We start from the raw sequence: 7,272 nt of genomic DNA on the forward strand, positions 1-7,272 counted from the left end.
ATGATTTAAAGATATAAAAACTTCATCATTGACTAGAAATAAGTTGGCTAAAGATTAAAATCTTTATTTTTAGTATTCTGAAATACTAAAGAGTATGTCAAAGGTTGAAAGAAAAATGATGAATGAAACTGAACAATAAATTGATTTGATTGTGAATGATGTTGTCCCAACGACAATCAATATTACGTCATTATGTCCTTCTGGTTTTTCTCTAGCAATGAAAACGACAGATAAATTAGAAAAATATTTTGGTATGAACTTTAAAGAATGACAGGAAATGATGTTATTTTGGCTGGCCAAACGTGAAATGGAAATGTTCACAAGTATAGATCCTCATATTCTAGAAAAAAATAATGAGTGAAAATCAATTATCTGATTTGAAAGATCTTGTAAGTCATTTCAAGATAGACGAGGATAATGAGTTGAATGAAAATTGATCAATTATGATTGCGAATCCTGTTAAGGATGATGCTCCAAATAATAAGAAGATGAAAATGTCTTCTGGACAAGAAAAAGAGCAGAATAAGAAAATGTTCAAAGGCAATTGTTACATTTGTAGTGATATTCGCCACAAGGCTCTAAATAGTCAAGTTCTAAATAAGAACAAGAAAAAGAGATTAGATAAACACGTTGGAAACAACTAGAAAGATTGAAAAACTATGTGATATGATCACTGAAAGAAATCTAGTTCGATATCCAAATGAATGGTGGTTTAATTTAGGGGTCAGTAGACATGTTTGAGCGGACATAGAAGCTTTTGCTACTTATGATCCCGCTGGTCCTAAAGAAGTGATCTTCATGAGAAATAATACAACAACCAAGGTAGAAGGAAGTGGGAAGATATTTCTAAAAGTGACTTTCAACAAGGTGTTGACTCTCAATAATGTTCTTCATGTTCCTACTATTAGGAAAAACTTAGTGTCGACAACACATCTCGTTAAAAATGAATTAAGTGTATGTTTATTACAGAGAAAACTGTAATAAGCAAGAATGAAATGAGGTAGGAAAGGGCTACCTCAATGAGGGCCTTTTCAAACTTTATGTAATGGTTGTTTAAATAAAGAAAGCTGAGGCTTCTTCTTACTTTCTAGAGTCAAACGATTTATGGCATACTCGTTAGGAAATGTCAAGTAAAAAAACTTGTGAAAACTGATTAGTTTGGAAGGATTGCCTAACTTTGAGTGCAATAAATCAAAATGTCAAACGTGTGTGGAATCAAAGTAATGCTAAGCATCCGTATAAGTTCATTGAAAGGAATTCCAACCCCTTAGACTTGATCCACACAGACATTTGTGATATGGAGTCAACACTATCTCGTGGTGGGAAAAATATTTTATAACTTTTATTGACGATTGCACTAGGTACTGTTATGTATATTTGCTAAATAGTAAAGATGAAGCATAAGATGTGTTTAGGCAATATAAAATAGAAGTTGAAAATCAGTTAGAGAAAAGGATTAAAATAATAAGAAGTGATATGTAGAGAATAGAATTATCTATCAAACCATTGTCCTGTATTCACCTCAATCTAATGGGATTACAGAAAGGAAAAACCAAACCTTAAAGAAAATAATGAATGCCTTACTTAAAAGTTCAGGTTTATCGTAAAATTTGTGGGGGGAAGTTATCCTTATAGCTAACCGAATACTCAATAGAGTGCCCCATAGTAAAACACCATCAATTACATATGAAAAATAGAAAGGAAGAAAACCCAACTTGAAATAAGGGTGAAGATAGGACCTAAGACTGTAGACTGCATGTTTATCAGATATGGTAAAAAAGTAAAACATATTGGTTTTTGGTTCATAGATTATAGATCCGAACATCCGGACATCGATGAAAATATGGTAATTGAATAAGATAAAGCTGAGTTCTTTGAACACATTTGTCTGTATAGAACTAGGCATGAACAGTCTAGTAGAGGGTCTAAACAATCTCGAGATAAACCAAGCAAGAATATACATAATAGTGAGAATCCAAGACGTAGTACACGTCAAAAAAATTTAACTTCTTTTGGACCGAATTTCGTAATATTTATCCTAGAAAATGAGCCTCAAATATTTAAAGAAGTGATGTCATCTTCATACTCATCTTTTTGAAAATAAGCAGTCAATAGTGAGATTGATGCAATCTTGAGCAACCATACTAGAGAGTTGGTTGATCTACCTCCAAGAAATAAGTATTTATGTTCTAAAAGGATCTTCAAAATAAAAATCAAAGAAGATAGGACAACTTACAGATACAAGGAAAGACTTATAGTAAAATGCTTCAAACAGAAGAAAGACCCTGATTATTTTGACACATACTCGCTTGTAACAAGGATAACATCAATTCGGATGTTAGTTGCCTTGGTGGTGGTATATGGTCTTGAAATTCATCAAATAGATGTTAAAACAATATTTCTAAATAAAGAACTGGAGAAAGAAATTTACATGAAACAATCCGAGGGTTTTGTAGTTCCTGGTAAAGAAAAGAAGGTGTGGAACTTTGTTAAGTCACTTTATGGACTAAAATAAGCATCCAAACAGTGGCATGCAAAGTTTGACCAAACCATGTTGGAAAACAGATTTAAGGTAAATGAATGTGATAAATGTGTTTACACTAAAGACACTCCAAATCATAAGGTCATTGTTTGTTTATATGTGGATGATATGTTGATCATCAGTAGAGGCATTTTTGACATAAATGCTACAAAAGTTTGATATGAAAGACCTTGGAGTTACGAATGTGATTTTAGGAATAAGAATCCTAAAAGAATCTATAAAAATCCACAAGGATTGGCGTTGTCACAGTCTCATTCATTGAAAAGGTACTTGACAAGTTCAAGTAGTTAAATTTCAGTATTGCCAAGACTCCATTAGATTTGAGCTTTGCACTTCAAAAAAATGAAGGTGAAAATGACTCACAATTGGACTATGCAAGAGTGTTGGGATGTTTAATGTATATCATGAACTGTACACGTTTATTAGTACGTTGAGTCGGTACACGATTAATCCCAATAGAACTCATTGGATGGTAATAAAATTTTTTTTGGGGTATCTTAAATATACTCAAGACTATGCTTTGCATTATAAAAAATATCCAACGATATTGAAGGATATAGTGATGCAAATTGGATCACCGGATCAAATGAAGTAAAATCAACAAGTGGATATGTATTTATTTTGGGTGGAGGAGCAGTCTCTTGGAAATTGTCCAAACAGACATGTATTGCCTACTCTATAATGGAATCTAAATTTAACGCATTAGATAAAGCCGATGAAGAAGCTGAATGGCTCCAAAATTTCTTAGAAGATATTCCTTATTTTCCCAAACTATTGACATTAGTATGTATACACTGTGATAGCCAAGCGACGATCGGTAGGGCAAGGAGCATGATGTATAACGGTAAATATCGTCATATAAGACAGAGACATAATACCATTAGAGAACTACTCTAGTAAAATTATCACTATTGACTATGTGAAGTTAAGGATAATGTGTCGGATCCACTTACAAAAAGCCTATCTAGAGAGGGAGTTGAGAGAACATCGACGGGAATGGGTTTACGGCCTAGGACAAGTCAGCATGGCAGTAGCTCTACCCAGGAGACTAGAGATCCTAAGAGCTAGGTTCAAGAAGATCGAACAAAGTTGTGATTGATGGTTCAACATTGTCAATATACTCAACCCATTCTCATGAAGTAGACAATATTTAGAAAACAAGGATAACGCTTATTGCGTGAAGCTTTTTAATGACTATCTAAATTTGGCAGCTTTGACCAAATAGTTTAATATATAGGATTAAAAATTTAGAAATCATCCATGTGAGGGTGAAGTGAAAGCCGCTTCAAAGATAATGTTAGTAAAGGCCTATTCTCTACGCTCTCATGAAACCAGGATGTGTTCATGGCTGAAACAAACAAAACTGTGAGAACCATAAATGGTAAAAGGTTGATTGTGTAACATTTGTTATTTAGGTGTACATTAAAGTTTGATGGTTCAAAGATATCAAATCTACCTATTGACCGAGTGCATCCGATGATGTTCACTACGAAAAGTTCAAAGGAAAACCCACTTATCCAGATGCAATCAGTCTTTGCTTGTTGATCACATACTTGTCCATAAATTTTTTATCAGATAGTCATTTTCCATTCATGTAGGGGATTATTGGGTTATTAAGAGGTGTGAATGGCTAATTAAAAAGTGGTATTTTTTTTTGAAAAGACACTAAGTGGAAGGATGCAATTTGAATAGGCATATTTTCGGATTGAATGGTTATGACCTTTCCAATGGTTGTGACTTTTCCAAAGAGTTGCACCTTTATGAAGGAGTGTACCTTTTTGAACTATTTATTCTCTTCATGAAGCAATACATTGATGGATATAAATATTTGAATTTCCCCCCAGGTAATGACAATTATTTTTGAGTAGAAAAACAATCTTCTTCTTCTTCTAAAAACTCTCGTGTGATCATCAAATCGTTGAGTGTGTTCGAAGTGTCTAAAAAATTGAGTTACCACTATTTTAAGAAAGAGAATCATTTTATCCTTTGTAGAAAGATTCCATAACCTCAAGTACTTGAGGGGAATAAATTTCTTAAGAACACACAGTGAAGTTGATTCTACAATTTTCCACTTCATCTTCATTTCTAAAGTTGATAAATACTTCATTTTAATAGTTCATTTGATTATTAATTTGGACTTGTGTTTGAAGTTATTGTAACTTTATTGTAGTTCTTGAAAGTTATTCTTAAACTTAGTATTGAAGTTTCTACAGAAAATATATAGATTGTATACCCACCGGAACAATAATTTGTTCCCTGATTCATGTTACCTTGTCACTTGCTGGTGCATTTTTGTGAAATCTCCTAAGATAGAAAGAGAACATATCACATATATGACTCATTATATTGGTTCAAGTAAAGTGATTTGTACCGCAATAGATAAAGCCATCACCGATTTCAACATTATAAATTATAAGGTAAAACTATTTCACAATATGGAGCATGCGTTTCTCATGTAATTATCATTAATAGGTATATATGTAGTTCTATATATGGTAATGTTTTGCTACCAATAAAAATATGATACAACTAAAAAAAATAAAGGAAAAAGGCTTAAATATGCCACTGAACTATTAGAAATGACTCATTTATGCCATCAGTTAAAAGTTGAACTCATTCATGCCATCGTCGTTACAAAACTAGCTCATCCATGCCATTACTTTTTAACAGTGGTTTTCAAAAATAGCTTTGCCACGTGGTCTTTTATTAGAGGTCCACATCATTAATTAAAATAAGCAAAAAGGCTCAAATATGTCATTGAACTATCAGAAATGACTCATTTATGTCATCAGTAAAAGTTCGGCTTATTCATGTCATCACCATTATAAAATTAACCCACCCATGCCATTACTTTTTAATGATGGATTTTTAAAAATAACTTTGTCACGTGGTCTTTTATTATAAGTCCACACCATTAATTAAAAGAAATCAATATTAATTTTAAAATATTTGAAATTAGTTAGTATCGAGATTATTTATTCCAGTATATATATATCATAATGATGGGAGAAGTAATAACATATACTTAGTGGGATAGTTGGAATATCAGAAGTAATGAAATAAAAACATATCATTGATAGATGAGGATTCACTGCTAAATCTGCTAGTGCTGGCTGAATTTGGCTAAGCACGGCCAGGAACTTGAGCGTCCGAACCTATTATATAAAACATCATAGCACAAAAAACGGGTATATGGTTAGTACGTGGAAATTTACTAGTATCCTAAATAAGGTAAGGCTGAATGCATGGGTTCATATGTATGAAAAATAACTAACTGAATGATATGCAAGAGTTGAATTAGCATACATAGAGGATCTGTAACTACTGAACATACTGTGTTTATTGGGACTGAGTATACTGGAACTGAATCTGATAACTGATAACTGAATATACTAATAATCTGGAATCATAGATAATCTGAATTACTGTTAACTGAGTGACTTTATTTGACAGTCTGGATTCTGTAGAACTGAACTGAGTTCTATTATGAAGACTGAGACCAAAACTAAAACTATGGGAGGTAGTTATATAACCTACATGCCCCAAATAAGATAGTATAGCTAAGCTGGGGTCCAATTAGTAACCCCAATTGGAAGAGTGTCAGTACTGTACCATGGGTAAAGACAAGCTAAAGAGTAACCCTCTACTAGTAGGTTCCCTAAATGAGAATGGGGGGTACCCTCTACTGGTAGGTAGAGCACCTCATCAACCCTTAACTGGAAGGTTTGATGTCTCAACCTACGCTAGCTACATAGTTCTGGAATGCAAGGATTGCTTCTAAGGATCACACCCTCTGCTGGCAGGTAAGCCCCCATCCTTGGGTTCACTCGGTGCTGAATCCTACTCCCAACTGAAAGACACTGAACTGTTATATTGGACTAAACTAGACTAAATTCACTGAGATTACTGAGTTTTCCTAAGTTCTGTAGCTAACTAATTTCTAATGAGTTCTGTAATGGACTAAGAGTACTACATCGTGACATGACTGATAATATTCTGTAACTAACACAGGCTCTAGGTAATCAGCTAAATTGTTGGGTATTAAATACTCCTAGGACTGGATAGCATGAAAAGTAAAGAAAGGCCTAATCTTGAATAACATAATAATGTTCACTTGGTCATAATTCATTCATAGAGATATTCCATCAAACACTTGTAATGCCTTAACTTATACATGAATGGGGATTACATATTAGCATGGGATAATGACATTATTTCATTCTCATAGATAATTTATCAAACACATAAGAAGCATACTTGGTTCATTAAATCATAAACACTTAGGGTTAACATGGTTACAACAATCAACTTGCAAATTGAAGGGGTTATCATGAATACCATGTAATTCAACGCATACTAGAATCAATTCTTGGAGCTTGTAATCTAAATCATGGATTAAAACTCAAACAAGACCATGAACATGAATTCAATCTAATTCAAACATGGAAATTATAAATCATAAATCTTGTATATTGAAAGAGGATTCTTGGGCTCTATGGAAGGTAAGGATCCATGGATGAACATTTAAGATACCTTAATTTGATGAGTTCTTGGTGAAATTCTTGGGATTGACCTTGATTCTTACGAGATGGGGTTTATTTTATTGAGAGAGAACTACCTTTTGATTTTGGGGAAAAGTGAATAATGAAGGGTTTTACACATTTTTTTAGGGCTTAAATCCCATATCTAGGAGGAATAAAATCATGAAAAAAAATTGTTTTAACCTTGGG

The sequence above is a fragment of the Capsicum annuum genome, unplaced genomic scaffold, assembly GCF_002878395.1.
Source record: "Capsicum annuum cultivar UCD-10X-F1 unplaced genomic scaffold, UCD10Xv1.1 ctg999, whole genome shotgun sequence".
NCBI classification, from domain to species: domain Eukaryota; kingdom Viridiplantae; phylum Streptophyta; class Magnoliopsida; order Solanales; family Solanaceae; genus Capsicum; species Capsicum annuum.